This window comes from Macaca nemestrina, chromosome 11 (assembly GCF_043159975.1).
Source record: "Macaca nemestrina isolate mMacNem1 chromosome 11, mMacNem.hap1, whole genome shotgun sequence".
Classification (NCBI taxonomy): domain Eukaryota; kingdom Metazoa; phylum Chordata; class Mammalia; order Primates; family Cercopithecidae; genus Macaca; species Macaca nemestrina.
The window spans coordinates 120,533,801-120,550,052 of NC_092135.1; the positions used below are offsets into that span (position 1 = coordinate 120,533,801).

The window sequence follows — 16,252 nt, forward strand, 5'->3', positions numbered from 1 at the left end:
GGAAAAGGGATCACAGTGAACTGGTCAGAACATCATCCACTTTTTGACATTTTGATTGCAGGCTTCGGCATTTTGGGTGAGGACACGCAAACACAAATTCATTTAGTTAACCTAGGACTGAAAAGACCACCTGGGCCAGGTGAAAAACAAAAATGGTCAGGTTTACAAGTTTGATGAACTTGGAGAACACGTGCCCCATCCTAAGGACACAGGCTTTACTCTGGTCAGCCAATTCTTTTTCTTTTTTTTTTTTTTTGAGATGAAGTCTTGCTCTGTCACCCAAGCTGGAGTGCAGTGGTGCAATCTCAACTCACTGCAACCTCCGCCTCCTGAGTTTAAGTGATTCTCCTGCCTCAGCCTCCGAAGTAGTTGGGACTATAGGCACCCGCCACCATGCCCAGCTAATTTTTTGTATTTTTGGTAGAGACGGGGTTTCACCGTGTTAGCCAATTCTTCTCACAAGGCCTGTGGGAATGCACACTGTTGCCAAGCTGATTTTCAAGAGCGGTATGAAATCTGGGGAGTTTTAAAATTCTGGCAACTAACGTTTTAAGAGCCAGTTACGTACGTACCAAGGCGAACACAGATCTGTGGGTCATAATTCCATGTGCACGGCGCTTGTTTGTGACCTCTGATCTGTGAGGTCACCTTGGTCTGTTGGCCCTTCTAGCAAGTAGGGGAATGAGCATCTCTCCAAGTTCAGACACGGGTTTGAGGTGGCAGAATTTGTCTTTTAAAATGGAAAACCTATATATTTACATTTATGAGCTGAACCATAAGAAATTGACATTTTTATGTATCGACAATAATCAAATATTGTCAATTTCATGTGCTTCAATCTAAAAGGAATCATCCACTTAAGTGAAACTAGAATCTGAAATACAGACTGTGTTCTGTCCTGCAGCATCAAACATTTCTGCCTCCTCTGAGACGAAGAAAGCACTCACTCACTGTTCTGGCACCCCACGTTATTTACTAGCAGACCGTGCCTGGCAGATGGAGGTGACATCAGCCATTGCCTGAGTAACATCCATCTTCTCATTTGCACCAAGCAGCTTAAAGAGTCTGCCCTTCCAGGGACTAATGGCTTTAACATTGTTGAAGTTCCTTTTAGCAGCAGCATAGCCATTTGTGGAAATTTTTCAGATAATCATCTTTCTCTTCTTTTGTCTTTCCATCAATTAGTTATAGGCTATCATTTTCTACAGATATCATTAGTTTCTATCGATATCATTGCAGAAATCAACTGGACATAGCTGAGGGTGAAACAGTTGTTATCCTGAGGCAGGTAGACACACTCCACCTCCAAAAGCAGTAAGATCAGTTTCTTCCCGGATCCGCAACTGCAGTGATTCAGGTGTGAATCGGATTGCTTACTGATGGTGCATTCTCTTGAACAAAAAAGTGCATTGAGGGAGACACAGCTGGCAGACGACCTAATGGGAACCTGGAGGGGAGGTTCCACCTCAGATGCCACATCTTCCCTGCTACTCCCAGACCAAATCCTGAGGTTTGAAAAGGGGGTTGGTACCAAGCCTTTGTCACGTTTGAGAGAAGGACAGGAAGAGAGCCTCACTTTTCTCACTGGCTTTCCCATGCATCCTAGAACTCAAACTCCAATGAAAGCATTTCTTTAGTTCCAAGAGCTCTCTGGATGAATAGGGTAATGGGTTTCTTTTTATTTTCTTCTTTTTTAACTATTTAATATTGACTTCATATTGGTTTATAAACTGCAACCTCTTTGTGAATTTCCTTCATAATATAGAAAATTTTTTTTGACCAAATGGATAATGCATTTTTATTGTCTTAATTAACTGGAATTCCAACATTCCCTTCCCCCAGTTCTTTGCTTTTAATGAAAAGTAGCAAATGAATAAAAACCATACAAAAAGAGAGGAAAAAAAACTATAATCAGAGACTTAACCAAACAAAACTCCCCACTAAAACCAAACTTTGCAGAAACCATTTTCAAAGTTCCTATGAAATCAATCATCTGGAGATATATTTTGAAGGGAAAAAAAGTGCTCTGTAAAATGATTAGCTTAGTTTCTTCATGTGACCTAAAAAAGGGCAGGTGGATATAATCTACTTCTCACCCCACTGATGGCGAATACTTTGAAAGTCATATTAATCATTTAGAAAGTATGTGACCACACATGAGACGCTCCAGCTGCCTCTTCGTCTGGTCTCATAAGTGTGTACAGAATTATTTTTATGTGCTCGAAGCACCTAAACGCTACACACTCTGTGTGGCTGACTGAGAAACTGCAGAGATGTCTGAAGGACTGATGTGCTGAGCCCTGGGCTGTGTTGTGAGGCACAGCCATCTCCAGCTAGCCTTCCTTGTATCCGACGCTTGCTAGACTTTCCCACTGACCACAGGCTCCCCACAGCTTTGTGCCTCGGTTTGTAGATTGATGGCAATGCAAGGGGACTAAAAGTAAAGAAAGATAAATGTCAAACTCTTTTTTTTTTTTTTTTTTTTGAGACGGAGTCTCGCTCTGCCGCCCAGGCTGGAGTGCAGTGGCCGGATCTCAGCTCACTGCAAGCTCCGCCCCCCGGGTTCCCGCCATTCTCCTGCCTCAGCCTCCCCAGTAGCTGGGACTACAGGCGCCCGCCACCTCGCCCAGCTAGTTTTTTTGTATTTTTAGTAGAGACGGGGTTTCACCATGTTAGCCAGGATGGTCTCGATCTCCCGACCTCGTGATCCGCCCGTCTCGGCCTCCCAAAGTGCTGGGATTACAGGCTTGAGCCACCGCGCCCGGCCAAATGTCAAACTCTTAATCAAAGGAAGGAAGAGAAGAGAAAAGAGCTATAAATGTAAAAATATTTTTTCGTGTTTACTGAGCCTGGTAGCAGAGATACATGGAAACTCATTGCCTAGCAGTTGTTTAATGCTCATGGGTGGAGTCATCATCATTATTATTATCATCAAGAACTTTTATTTACTCAGCACTTTCTGTATGTCAGGCACTGTCTAAATGCTTTTCATGCATCGATGCATTTAATTTTCACAGCTCTGTAAAATAAGTACAGTTGACCCTTGAGCGACATGGATCTGAACTGTGTGGGATCACTAATAACAGATTTTCTCTTTTTTTCACATAAATTTGTACTTTCATTTCTTATTCTTGAGGTTAGATTCTAAACCCTAAAGATATCCAAACTTGTATTAGATCTACTTATCTATAGCCAGAGACAGCTTCTATCATGTTGTCCTTAGCAGCCAAGGTTATTAAAATGTCTTTCCTCCAGGAAGATCCAATAGGAAAAAAGAAAGAAACCTCTCTGATTAGGCTCCAGCCATACCCCACCCTCCATCAAATTGACTGGATAGGCATAATGGAAACCAGAACATGTGGTTTCCAAAAAAGAAAAATCCTATGAGGGAGGGGAGGAGGGGAGAGGAAGGATTCAGTCAGTGCCCAGAGTCAAATTGAGTAATATCAATTTCGCTCACCTTCACACATCTTCAGGTTGCATGTTCGTGGAGTCGTTTAGGAATAAATCCATGGTTTTATAGAGTACTAAAATACCTAGTTGTCTGCTTTATTACATTATGGCTTTCCCAAGCAGTTTCCGAGGCAAACTGGCAGGAGAATTCGACTGGAACTGCATGCAGGACTGCAGAGATTCCTCTCCACAGTTATAGAAGGGACTGTTGCAAGCCTGATTGTTCTAGAACTGGGTGCACCAGGTCTGAGTGTTCCAGGAGTCGTTGCCCCAGGAATGGATGTTCAGGCTCTGATTGCTCCAGCTTGAATTGCTCCAGATCTGGTTGTTCCAGACTGGAAGATTCCCAGTCGTGTTCACCAGGCATTCCCGGTGGTAGGAAGAGTAGAGGCTGGGGTAGGTAGGTGCTGAGGCCTGAGTCACACACACCATTGCTATTCTGTGGCCAGTTGTTTTTCTGCCACCTCTTAGATTTCATTCTCTGGTTCTGAAACCAGGTCTTCACCTGTTTATAGCTCAGGTTCAGGATGTTGGAAAGTTCTTGCATCTGCTGAAGGCTGAGGTATTTCTGTCTCTGAAATTTATCAATGGGTACAAACAGCTGGGTGGAAGAGAACAAAGTTCTGGTCTTCTGTTTCTTGACTGGGACCTTGTCTTCCTTTTTTGGGGCACTATTCTCTGCAGCAGTAGGTTGTTTGCCTTTGAGACTGGTGGGAGAATCAGGGCTCTCCTGAATAAGCAGATCCATGGAGGAAGGAAGAGGAGAGACGGTCTCCGTGTGAGGCATCTCAGCGGGAGACATTTGCAAGGATGGATAGTTTTCTTCAGGCCCACAAATCACAGGCATAAGTGAAGATTCTTTACAATCAGATGCTTCGAAGCAAGGCAGGCTTTGGGGACAAGCTGGATCCATACTCATGTTATTACTGGGGAAGAGAAGGAAAAAAATTTAAGAGCTGGACTGGAAAAAATGGCTAAGGCAGCATTAAGACATTTTTCTGGAAGGTCTTAGAGAAATATGACCTCCAGAAGTGAAAGTATCAAGAAGTTGGGATGAAGTAAATCAACTCCACAACAACAGGAGGCAACCAGCTCAGTCTAGCAAAATGTCAATAACAGATTTTCTCCACCTCTGCCACCCCTGAGACAGCAAAACCAGCCCCTCCTCTTCCTCCTTCTCCTCAGCCTACTCAACATGAAGACAAGCAAAAAACTGTGATTATCTACTTTAACCTAATCAATATTAAATATATTTTCCTTATGATTTTCTTAATAACATTTTCTTTTCTCTAGCTTACTTTATTATAAGAAGATAGTATATAATGCATAGAACATATAAAATATGTGTTGATTGACTATTTATGTTGTAAGTAATGCTTCCCGTTAACAGTGGGCTATTAGTAGTAAAGCTTTTAGGGAGCCAAAAGTTATATGCAGAGTTTTGACTGCATAGGGGTCAGCACCCCTAACCCATGCATTGTTCAGGGGTCAACTGTATTTTATATTCTATAGTTGAGGAAATTGAGGCACAGCGAGATTAACTTACTTGTCCCGGGCCACACAGCTAGTGAATGGTAAAGCAAGGATTGAAACCCAGGTTATTTTATTTATTTATTTATTTATTTTTGAGATGGAGTCTCCCTCTGGCCCCCAGGCTGGAGTGCAGTGGCCGAAATCTCAGCTCACTGCAAGCTCCGCCTCCCGGAAACCCAAGTTCTTAACCATGGTGCTGACCTGCCTCTTTTGATAAGTGTGCTAGAGAACATTTGGTTTATTTCCGAAAGCATAGATGCATTTTGTAATCTTTTTCTTTTGTTAACAATTACCATTTAATTTTCCTCTCTAGCAAGGAGGTCCTTTGGAATCCTTCAAAAATTGAAGCATGTTTACTTCATGATTTTTTTTGCCAATACAAATCAGAAAATTTTCTCTCTAACCTGCCAGCATCTGAAGATAAAGAGAGGAGAACCTAGTGGTTTTTATCTTTCTCAAAAAGATAACGGAAAATATGACTCAGGGGGGCTCTTGAGAGATGCTGTTCCCATTGCTGATGTTCAGTGTTTTATATCTTCTGTCTGGATTTGACTTTGGAGAAAAGCATCCAAAGTAAAATGTGCTTACAACTCTGCCAAGGTGAAAACCTCAATACCATAATAGGAGAGCTTGGGTGAAGAAGGAGTAAGTTCAGGAATAACTTGACTCTATCTTGTGATAAATTCTGAAGTGATCTGTTATGAAAGTCCCTTTCAGACTTATGGGTCAAAATCGATTTTCCTTAGTGTGAACCACAGGGATTTCACAGATACAGTGTAATGGGGGACCAGAAACACACATAGACTCGTGCCTGGATAGCTGAGCTTCTTAGACTTGACAAGCAGCCTTCTGCTTGACTAGCTGAAAACTCAGGCATGTGTGAGTCTCTTTCCCTCCTCTGAAAATGAGGCAATTGGACCAAACAGTGGAGCTGTTAAAAAACAGGCCAATTTGGACCTCACTCCAGCTCTAGTAAATCAGGCTCTAGGAGTGGAGTCCAGGTATGTGTATTTTCCTTGGGTGTCATGAAGAACCCGTAGATGGCTACTTTCTAACCAGAGTGTGTGCTAATGTCAGGCTCCGCTTTTATTTCTCTGTCTCTTCAGACAACAAGCATTTGTTGAACGCTTACTGCGCAGTGGGCAGAAGAACAGCCATTGTGCTGATGACAGGAATTCTGCAGAAACAAGGTCCTCAGGGTCCTTGCCTTCAAGAAGCTTGAAGTCTAGATTAGATGAAAGATACTAACAGGTACAAGAGTAAGAGAATTAGGCTGGGCATGGTGGCCTACACCTGTAATCCCAGCTACTCGGCAGGTGGAAGCGGGAGGATTGCTTGACCCCAAGAGTTCAAGACCAGCCTGGACAACATAGTGAGACCCCCACCACTCCCATCTCTTAAAAAAACAGTGTAAGAGAATTTCAGATGGGCTACAAGTTGTGAAGAAGATAGAACAGGGTCATGACGTGGAGTCAGGGAGGTAAGGACCAGAGAGGGCATCTCTGAACGGAGACATGTGGGGGAGATAGGATCTCAGAGGTGTGAAGGAGTCAACCAGGAGGAGAGCATGCTTAGGACAAAGCTTGGGAGGCTGGAATGTGCAAGATATGCTCGAGTAAGAGGCAGTAAGCAAAGGCCAGAGTGGCTGGAACATAAAAAAGGAGAAGCAGGCAGGCAGGAGAGAGGAGCAGAGGTCAGATCTCAGTCCTTGACCATGGCTGTGCATTGGGACTTTATTCTGAGCATGATTGGGAGCCATTGGAGGATGGAGATTGTTTTCAGAAATGAATTGGTTCTTGATTTTCATTTGAATAAGACCATTTGGGCTGCTCTGTACGATACCTGACAAGGTGGTTATAAAATTATTACTTGATATTTGACTAATTAGGCTTTATTTTCTTAACTTGGGATATAACTTATATACTATGAAGTTTACTCTTTTAAAATATACAGCTCAGCTAGGCGCAGTTGTTCATGCCTGTGATCCTAACGCTTTGGAAGCCCAGGAGTTTGATGCTTCAGTGAGCTATGATTGAACCCCTGTGCTCCAGTCTGGGCAACAGAGCGAGACCCTGTTTCTACAAAAGTTTTTAAAAATTAAAAAATATTCCCTGGGCGTGGTGACATGTGTCTATAGTCCTAGCAACTTGGGAGGCTAAGGTGGGAGGATTGCTTGAGCCCAGGAGTTTGAGGCTGTGGTGAGCTATGACTGTGCCACTACACTCCAGTCTGGGCAATAGAGCAAGACCCTGTCTCTAAAATAAATGCATACATACATACATACATACATAAATACATAAATAAATAAAGGTACACAACTCAGAGATTTTTAGTACATTCACAAAGCTGTGCAACTATCACTATTATCTGCTTTCAGAATTTAATAATAAATTGCTTTAATTTGCAAAAAATGTGATGGTATAGGAAATCATAGTACTGATCCTAGAGTAAGTAAAAGAAAGCTTGACTGGGATGATGAAGAAAACACTCAGACTCTCCCATTCTACACATCTAATGGAAATTTTGTGTGATGATGGATATGTTCTGTATTGCACTGTCCATATTGGGAGCCACCAGCCTCACGTAGCTATTGAGCACTTGAAATGCAACTGGTACTATTGAGGGACTGGATCTTTTATTGCACTAAATTTAAACAGCCACAGATGGATGCCATATTGAATAGCACAGCTTTATGGCAACTTACAAATTCATAGTCTTATCTGAGGTCGTTTTCCCCAACTCTCCTACCTCCCCAGTGTCTAAAATCATTGAAATGTTGAAGCATATTTATGGTATTTATACCTAATCCTCAGTACAAAGAAAAAGCTGGAGCGTTCCCACAAGGAATCTAGATGACAAGAGGCACAAAGGATGGATGGTGGCTGGGCACGGTGGCTCACGTCTATAATCCCAGCACTTTGGGAGGCCAAGGCGGGCGGATCACAAGGTCAGGAGATTGAGACCATCCTGGCGAACATCGTGAAACCCCGTCTCTACTAAAAATACAAAAAAATTAGCCGGGCATGGTGGCAGGCACCTGTAGTCCCAGCTGCTCAGGAGGCTGAGGCAGGAGAATGGCGTGAGCCCGGGAGACGGAGGTTGCAGTGCACCAAGATCACACCACTGCACTCCAGCCTGGGCGACAGAGTGAGACTCTGTCTCAAAAAAAAAATAATAATAATAAAAATAAAAATAAAGGATGGATGGCAGATTCTGAGCATCTTCTGGGGTAGAATAGGATCTGAGTGGGAGTTAACCCGGTTGTCAACACATGGGTGACATCCATATGCTCATGGAAGGCAAAGGCTAGTGGTGACCTCAGCCCCAGCTTCACAACTCACAACAAATAAAAATAATTCCCAAAGCAGAATATTTTAAGGGGGCAATAAAGTAAGGATATCTCTCCTTCTGCACTTATGGGTTACATGTGACAACAGTAACAAAATCACCCTTTCTAGGATTATGTCCCTGAACTATTTAAGAAGCGTCAAAGCGCCATGAAAGACTCTAAACTCTCATGGTTAAACTCATTAAGCCCTACCCTCCCAAAGTTCCATTTAAGCTGTTTCCGTTATTTAAAAAAAAGAAAACAAAATCTCCAGAGCCTTGCATTTTTGTCTAGAGGATTTGCTTTTCCATCCTTCATAAGGAGAAAAGTAGGCCAGGAGGAGCCTTAAACTTTATTAACGTTGTAAAATATTCAGTGGTTTTTTTATTGTTCATTTCCTGTTTTATTATTTTTTTAACTACCATGTTTTGCAAATATGAGGCATACATGAAAGTAAACAAATTTAAGATGTTTCTTGTCTTAAAACTTCCTATATTGTTTTGGAGCCAAAATAAATTCTTCGTATTTATTGTGTATGATGTTATGAAAAGATGAGATGGCCTTTAATGCATAAGGCCTATGCATTAATATTTGCCTATAAAATATAGCATGTTCCAGAGAAGACGAGAAATACTCCCTTATTACCTGACAGATGTAGAAGGAAAAAATCAATCACGCGACCTCTAAAGCTGCAAGCTTTTAAGGTAAACACACAAATGTAGATTGAGATTCCATAAATATTTAAAAGTTATTTGTTAAACTAACAAACCATTAAATATAATGTTTTGGCCTCCTGTCTTCCCGTCTGTGTCTTCATGTGGCCTGAAAAGTTAGATTCAGATTTAGAATTCTTGGCCTAGAGATTTTAAACATTAAAAAGAAATAAATAAATAGCAAAGTGAGGGAGGCAGCCTGTCTACTGTCTAGGACTACAGAAGGACTCTGTCTGGGTCTGTGTTCCCGCATGAACAGCCATCTTCGGCCAGGCCTCCAGTCTAGGGTAGTGCACATCTGTGCCGTCCTCCACCCCAGGGAGGGTAGACCTGGGGCGGAGACCTGTGCAGGCCTGGGATGCACGTTCAGGCGTTTGGGTAGGAAATGCTGGGATTGCCAATGAATGGTCTAGAGAATTGAGAGTCTTTTCTTGCTTCATAGGAAAGGACATGGCTGGAGGAGGGTCAGAGCAGGGGGCCTAAATCAGAAAGTCCAGGATACAAACCCTAGTTACCTGGTTCTAGGAGCCAGTGACCATTGAGTGCCTCTTTGTGTCTTTTGTTTTGTTTTTGTTTGCAGCGGGGTCTTGCTGTGTGACTCAGCCTGGAGTGCAGTGGAGAGATCATGGCTCACTACAGCCTCGACCTCCCACTTAAGTGATCCTCCCACCTTAGCCTCCCAATTAGCTGGAACTACAGGCAAGTGACACCATACCCGCCTTTTTTTTTTTTTTTTTTTTTCTTTTTGGAGAGATGGGGAGTCACTGTGTTGACCGGGCTGGTCTCAAACTTCTGGGCTCAAGCGATCGTGCTGCCGCATCCTCCCAAAGTGCTGGGATTACAGGTGTGAGCCACCGTGCCTGGCCCAGTGCCTCTGTTGAAAGAAACTCTGCACCCTAACATTCCTCTGATAAAATTTCACCCATCCGGGACAGCAGAGCAGTCACTTATTAGAGGGCTAAAATATCCTATATTGTTTTAGAGAAAAAATAAGTTATTGATATTTATTATGTATGAAGTTATGAAAAGATGAGACGGCCTTTAATGCATCCTTAAGATCTGGCTCTACAGTTGGTCTCTTTTACAGTCACAAGTTTTCAGTTTGCTATTTCTAGGGCTTCTGAGTGCTTTTAAATTTTTTCAAGCTTTATTGAAATACAGTTCACATACCATACAATTTACCTATGTTTTTAGTATATTCGCAATTTAGTATATTGTGACCTTCACCACAATCAAGTTTAGAACACTTTCATCACCCCAAAAAGAAGCCCATTCTCATTAGCAAGCATTCCTGTTTTCCTCACCTCACCCCCAGCCCAGGGCAAGCACTAATCGACTGTGTCTCTCTAGTTTGCCTCTTCCTCACTGAGGGCTTTCGTACTTTTAAAGTGGTTTCCCTATACATGAGTACACATTAAGTAGGCCCAGATAGAATAGCAAAATCTCAATGCATCTAGATATTTTGTTTTCTCTATAGCTGTAGGTTAGTGCTTCTCAAACTTTAATGTGCGAGAGAATCATTCTGTGAATCTGGTTAAAATTCCCACTGATTCTGCCGGTCTGGGGTAGGGCCTGAAATTCTGAATTCCTCTCAAGGAGTCCCCGTGCTGCTTGTCTAGAAGACACACTTTTTCTTTCTTTCTTTTTTTTTTTTTTTTTTTTTTTGAGACAGGGTCTCACTCTGACTCCCAGGCTGGAGTGCAGTGACATAATCTTGGCTCACTGCAGCCTCCGCATCCCAGGCTCAAGTGATTCTCCCACCCCAACCTCCCAAGCAGCTACTACTACAGGCACATGCCACCACACCCGACTCATTTTTGTATTTTTTGTAGGGACAACAGGGTTTTACCATGTTGGCCAGGCTGGTCTCAAACTCCTGAGCTCAAATGATCTGCCTGCCTCGGCCTCCCAAAGTGCTGAGGTTATAAGCATGAGTTACCACACCCATCATGGAAGCCACATTTTAAAGAGCAAGGACACATGGTGCTGAAGTCATTGTTTTAACCAAAGCAGCCTCCATTTCAGACAATGAACTGATTTAGTATGGCAGGGTCCCATTATAGCATAGAAAGCATGGGGGAGTGGTGTGCCTGCATGCATGTGTGTTTGCACGTATGGGCGTGTGTGTGTGTGTCTGAGAGAGAGACAGAGAGAGAGAGAGAGAGACAGAGACGGGCAGTGGGCGGAGGCTCCGTGAACATGGACCTCTGTCTGCCATTCTGAAATGAGGGCTGTGAGGACTTTGTACATTTATTTTTCTCCCTTCTGGCCTTCAACTCCATGCTCTTCCTGATTCACCGTCCTCCTTATAAAGCTGAGATACTGCAGGTTGTTCAACTTTGGTTCCCTTCTTTATCAAGGATGCAAAACCGTGTTCCTCTGACCATCGCTGATGCATCAGGGTCATTGGTTCTGGTCACACAGCACTTTCTGGAAACTGTGTTCTTGTGAAAAGCAGTGAGAACCACATTTCCCACACTTTGGTATTTTTGACAAGCTCTGTCTCCTTGGGCATAGGAACCAGAGTCCCTGTTTACAGAGCAGGAATCCGAAGCGCGACCCTTGGTGATGGGGCTCAGTCAAAACCCAGGGCCTCCAGGTTTGCTCGGGGTGGGCATTGCACAACCTGTGGCATTCAGTTGCCATCCACAGAAGGACTCACTTTCTCTAGGTTCTATCACATTGCTTTTGTTCCTGTGGTTTCTTGCTAACTAACTGTATCATCACATCCCACATGGCAGCGCTAAGGCCAAACACAGAAACCAAGCTTTATTCATCTTCCAGGATGACCCATGAGACTCCCTGAGTGCCCAGCTGTTATATTAGATGTGAGGTGGGAGCACGGGGAGGCTCCAGTGGGGCTGCTGGGCTGTGGATGGCAGAGGCTGCGTTGTGTATAAAACCCCTGAGAACACGACATAAGCGGTTGAACTTTGTGACAACATGTCTGTGACTGCCTTTTTTTTTTTTTTTTTTTGAGATGGAGTCTCACTCTGTTGCCCAGACTGGAGTGCAGTGGCGTGATCTCGGCTCACTGCAACCTCTGCCTCCCAGATTCAAGCGATTCTTCTGTCTCAGCCTCCCAAGTAGCTGGGATTACAGGTACCCACCACCACACCCAGCTAATTTTTTTTGTTTTTTTTTTTAGTAGAGACGGGGTTTTACCATGTTGGCCAGGCTGATCTTGAACTCCTGACCTCAGGTTATCCACCTGCCTTGGCCTCCCAAAGTACTGGGATTACAGGCGTGAGCCACTGCACGTGGCCAACTTTTTCTTAAGGCACATTTGAATCTGAAAACAATGCAAAATTACTTAGAAAAGACAAGAATGTGAATCCAGTGGTGACGTTTACAGCAGCACATTTCTGATCATGGCACCTCTTGGCTCCAGCACTTTCAAAGGCTCCCTATTACCCACGTGGTAAACCCAGCCTCCTTATTACGACCTCCAGGGCTCTCCTCCCTGGCTTTGGCCTCCACTTCTAGCTCTGCTGCCTACAACTCCCTTTATAAATCCCTCACACCCCAGCTACTCTGTTGTAGACCATGTACTGTTTCAGGAACACAGTGCCTCGCAGCTTCCATGCCTCTCCTCTTGCTTTTCCTTTCTGCCGGAATGTCCTTCCTTCCCTTCTCTGTTAAAATTTCAGTCTTCCTTCCAGGGTGAATTCCTTTCCTCTCCCTTCATGATGCCTTTAAAAAAAAACTCTTTAAATTAGTTAATTAATTTAGAGATGGGATCTCACTCTGTTGCCCAAGCTGGAGTGCAGTGGCATGGTAACAGCTCACTGCAGCATTAAATCCCCGGGCTCAAGCACTTCTCCCGCCTTCCAAAGTGCTAGGATTATAGGCATGAGCCACCACATTTGGCTGTTTGTGGAATCTTTTTACCATCTTTCTCTCCTCTGTGTTCTACTCCAACTGGACTTTCTTTTGACATTGTCTTGTGATTTACATTGTTAATAGAAATAATGCAAATACAATGGCCATTTATTGAACACATGCTGTGTGCCTGATGGGGTAGCATGTGATTTACATAAGCAACTCCATTTCCTCTTCCTAAAGAAGCTGGTGTTGTGCCCACTGCAAGGTGAAGTTATAAGTTCAGACTTCCCCAGAGTTACCTGGCAGGTCCAGTGTTGGTCCCAAGGCTGGTGACGACACCCAGACCCTCTTATCCAGCAGTATCCAGCCTTTTTGGCATCAGAGACCAGTTTCATGGAAGACAGTTTTTCCTTGGACTGGGCAGGTGGGGGGATGGTTTTAGGATGATTCAAGCACGTTGCCTTTATTGTGCACTTTATTTCTATTATTATTACATTGTAATATATTAATAAAATGAAATAATTATATAACTTACCGTAATGTAGAATCAGTGGGAGCCCTGAGCTTGTTTTCCTGCAACTAGATAGTCCCATCTAAAGGTGATGGGAGACAGTGACAGATCATCAGGCATTAGATTCTCATAAGAAGTGCACAACCTAAATCCCTCGCATGTGCAGTTCACAATAGGGTTCGTGCTCCTATGAGAATCTAATGGGGCCACTGATCTGACAGGAGGTGGAGCACAAGTGGTAATGCTCGCTCGTCCTCTGCTCATCTCCTGCTGGTTCCTAATGGGACCAGTCCATGGCCCAGGGGTTGTGGACCTGCTCTCACGTTCTGTTCATATTCATTTATCTCAATCAGAGCTGGCTGGAGCCAAGAAAGGAAGTCTCCAGCTTGTGTACAAACCCCTGTGACTTCCAAATTATAGAGGACTTGGTGTTACCTGTGTGAGATGGGTTAGGGAATGGTCCCTCTGCCTCAGCACAGTGACCGTCATGAGTCATGCCTGTCCCCAGGTCATTCTTTATTTCTTCAGCAGTGTATCTCTGAGCTGTGGCCCTTGAGAGGCCTTAAAGGGTATGCTTGAAGCTTTTGCAAATCGTAGCAGGGAGATCTTGGGTCCTCAGGAAAACAACATAAGCAAACATCGTAAGCCCAAGAAATTCAAGCAAGTGGTGGCAGGGAACATGGTCAACACAGATGCTTATTTGTTCAGGTTAAGGAATGAGCAGGGTAGAGAGAGGTCCGTGGGGATGGGGTCTCCATGCACCCCAGCAGAAGTGAGTAGGGAACTAGAAAGGCTCTTGGGTGACAAGACTCATGTTAGAGCAGAAATGAGCAGGGAGTAAGCAGGGAGTTAGAAGACTCTTGGGTGACAAGACTCATGCTCACGTCAACACTGGTCATCCGATGGGCTTGTTTGCTGTCGGGGCCAGCTGCTGGATCTCCTGTGAGAATGGATGGATGAGGAAGTGAAACGCAGCAAAACTGGATCTAGACAGGTAAAAAGCTAAGCTCAGTCAAAAGAATGGTCTGAAATAATATTTAGGGACCTAGAGAAATGCTCACAATGTAATAATGCTTTAAAATTTAAGATTTTCCATCTTAATCACAATCACAATTTCATTAAGATACATACCACCACTTGCACTCACGATTACGCATAGTAAAGAGACCACAGGGAGTGTTCCAGAGGATTATCTGAGGGGTGGGACAATGGCAGTTTTGATTTTATTTTTATATAGTTTTTGAACTTCTATGATGTTCTCAAGTAAAACATGTTAATCAGAAAAAAAAATTGATAATCAGATAATCAGAAAAAGAAACAAAAAAAATTCTCAGAGCACAAAGCAAGCAGGGTTGGAGGCAGTCTGGGTGGGAAGGACCATTGTTCCCACCCAGCAGGGTTTTCTTCTTAATGTTCTTTCAACTTCAAAGCTTTTCCTGAGTTTATTATTGTGACGAATGGCTCTAAACTTCCTCAGTGACAGCCTCCCATTGGAGAACTACAGTTTGAAAATGTGACGGAAATTGATGAAACTTCTCAAGAATGCCTGGTGTAGACAAGACTTTAGGAGGTGTGAGGAGACGGCAAGACTCTCTCGAGCAAAATGTCCTCCCCCTTCCATTCTGTCCCCACTTAGTCTGTTCCATCCCTGCCTAATCACGGATATCCACTACCACATGTCTGCAGTCACCCCAGGGACTGGGATGCATCAAGAAAGGAAAATCCTTCCCAAGCCCTGTCTTTACCATCTTGGATTCCTTTAGAGCTCTGAAAAGCAAAGGGCTGGATTCAAGAAATGGGGAAGAGACTGAGCATAGCAGCCTGTAATCCCAGCATTTTGGGAGGCAGGAGGATTGCTTGAGGCCAGGAGTTCAAGAACATGGTAAGGCCCTGTCTCTACAAAATATAAAAAAAAGATATAGGCCGGGCGCGGTGGCTCAAGCCTGTAATCCCAGCACTTTGGGAGGCCGAGACAGGTGGATCACGAGGTCAGGAGATCGAGACCATCCTGGCTAACACGGTGAAACCCTGTCTCTACTAAAAAATACAAAAAACTAGCTGGGCGAGGTGGCGGGCGCCTGTAGTCCCAGCTACTCGGGAGGCTGAGGCAGGAGAATGGCATAAACCCGGGAGGCGGAGCTTGCAGTGAGCTGAGATCTGGCCACTGCACTTCAGCCTGGGCGACAGAGCGAGACGCCATCTCAAAAAAAAAAAGATATAGTCGGTCATGGTGCCACAGAAGGGTCTCTTGAGAATTCAGCCCAGTCTGGGCTACAGAGTGAGACCCTGTCTCTATTTTTAAAAAAAACGAAAGAAAGAAATGGAGGGGTAGCATGAAGATACCGTTTTGCTTCAGCCTCCTTCTCCATGTACACATGCACCTACTAATATGACTGTCTTGAAGGAAAATTCCAAGCTAAACATTTTGTGCCCATTTAGCCCAAATAAATAAAGAGGGAAGTGGGAAAGCCCTTGGATAAAACCACCTTGACTTCGGTGATAAATTTGTCAGACTTCAGTTTTGTGTTTTTTGTGATTTACCTATTTGCTTTTAAAATCTTGGTACATAAAAGATTATCAAAGAAAAAACTTTGTATGTGCCTAAATAACTTTCTTACATTTTGGCCATGTGTTTTAATGCTTCAGAAAATGCGTTTTGAAGGGAGGTAGGGATGGGTGAGGACACGCTGCCAGGTTAGGATAGACTGAATCAACCCTCCCAAGTTCTGAATCCTGTACGTGTGTGTTGGGGTGAGGGGAAATGCCTGGATGAAAATAAGTAAACTGAAGTTTATAACACTCCTTCTCGAACATCATACAGCTCTTCCAAATATCATTTTGATAAGTTAATGTAAATGAATCAGAAACATCTGCCTGCCAAATGCCCCC

General features: G+C 43.7%; 1 protein-coding gene and 1 pseudogene across 1 annotated transcript in view; one reads left to right on the forward strand and one right to left on the reverse strand.

Moving 5' to 3' along the window:
- Window positions 1-16,252, forward strand: part of LOC105481305 (sphingosine-1-phosphate phosphatase 2) — a 149,748-nt gene that overhangs the window by 23,257 nt on the left and 110,239 nt on the right. The gene's annotated exons all lie outside the window — the stretch shown is intronic.
- LOC105481304 (homeobox protein NANOG pseudogene) lies at window positions 3,463-4,372 on the reverse strand (annotated as a pseudogene).